This window comes from Asparagus officinalis, chromosome 6 (genome assembly GCF_001876935.1).
Source record: "Asparagus officinalis chromosome 6, Aspof.V1, whole genome shotgun sequence".
NCBI classification, from domain to species: Eukaryota; Viridiplantae; Streptophyta; class Magnoliopsida; order Asparagales; family Asparagaceae; genus Asparagus; species Asparagus officinalis.
This window is the reverse complement of record NC_033799.1, coordinates 18,737,670-18,739,258: the sequence shown is the minus strand read 5'-3', so window position 1 is coordinate 18,739,258 and position 1,589 is coordinate 18,737,670. Positions and strand designations below refer to the sequence as shown.

At 33.9% G+C, this 1,589-nt stretch overlaps 1 protein-coding gene across 1 annotated transcript in view; it reads right to left on the bottom strand.

The window, feature by feature from the left end:
* The window catches only part of LOC109845833 (S phase cyclin A-associated protein in the endoplasmic reticulum-like), a 4,571-nt gene continuing 3,586 nt past the window's right edge, over positions 605-1,589 (bottom strand). Inside the window, exon 5 of the mRNA XM_020415097.1 lies at positions 605-955. The gene's annotated coding sequence lies outside the window, so the exon portion shown is untranslated. The remainder of the gene's footprint in view (positions 956-1,589) is intronic.

Genomic DNA, 1,589 nt, shown 5'->3' with positions numbered 1-1,589 from the left:
ATATTAATATATTTTATTTTAGAGTTAATTTATAGTTAATTAAATTTAATTAATGTATAGTTAATTTAAAATAATGTAATTAAGTTACTTTAAAATAATATAATTAAGTTAATGTAAAAATAATATGAATTTAAATTTAAAATAATATTTAACTTTTAACACAATTTATATAAGTTAATTATTATCTAAATTAATTATTTGTTAAATTTTAATATCATTAATTAATTTAATGATTATATAAGGTAATTTCTTAATTTAAATTAATTAATTAATTAATTTAGTTATTAATATTTAATTATTTATTCATTTATAAATAAACCACATATTTAATTAAATCCTAATCTATAAAATTAAAAAAACTAAACATAATTAATTAAGGGGTAGGGTACTTTTAAGAGAACCATTGGAGGAGAACTAACCCCTCCCTTAAATTCCCCCTAAATTAAGAGACATCCAAGGGATCCCTTGGAGATGCTCTAAGGGAGCTAAATTCAGTAGGGTTTATGCCACGGGTCAGTTACTTTGTAGTAGGGTTTATGTCATGTATCAGTTACTTTCTACTAATATTTTCAATTGTTAATCTATCCAAACAAAAAAAAAGGTGAATGAAGTGCAAGAACACTATTTCTACTATTTCCAAAAGTATGTGAAACAAATATTAAAAATATTTCTTCCACTACTTCCTACTTTAAATATTTTTTGAAGTTGCTTATTTGATCTACTTCATACTTCTAATACTTCTTGTCATCTAAACAGACCCTTAACGCAAGCCAGTCCTCTCCTGAGCCTGTGTTGAGCATGAGATATGCAATTAAAATCTGCAGCTGCTAAAGCTGCAGCTCTAAGCTGCCAGAGGTGAAGAACTCTTCGCCTTTATCCAGGAAGCTAGTAGGAAACCTCTGGTGCAACATGAAAGTGTGAGAAGTTTCCGTCGCATGAGATACGCAATTAAAATCTGCAGCTGCTAAAGCTGCAGCTCTAAGCTGCCAGAGGTGAAGAACTCTTCGGCTTTATCCAGGAAACTAGTAGGAAACCTCTGGTGCAACATGAAAGTGTGAGAAGTTTCCGAGGATGGTAAATTGTGCTTGAAAGCCCATTCATCGCAAGTCTTTGTTCCTCTGTGCTCCCTCTGCGATTTTGCCTTGGTCGCTTTGATGTTGCTAATCGACGTGCTTCCTTTTGCGAAAGCAAATCTAGCGCCTTTACGATTTGGTTTGTTGTCACCCTGGGGTTTTTTAGCCTCTTGAGTTTGTTGGGTTCCATCACATAGATCACTTGCCAGTGAATTCTCTTGCAGAGAGTTGTCAGGTTGATCAGCAAGCAAACTTTGTCGACAGGATTTGAGGAGAGAGAGTAGCATATCTACACTCAGCTCTTGAAGCACCAGACCTCTGTTCTGATCACAGCCATAGCAAGCTGCCATGAGTGTACTAGCCAAGATTGGAGTCAACTCAGGGTCGCTGAAGAAAACAAAGGGTAGATCGCAGACCTGTTCCGTAAAAGGCAATTAGATCAGGTATCCATGTAACTTTTAGATGCGATGAGGGAATAAATTGGACAAAGATTATAAAGGACACCTTATGAAGAAT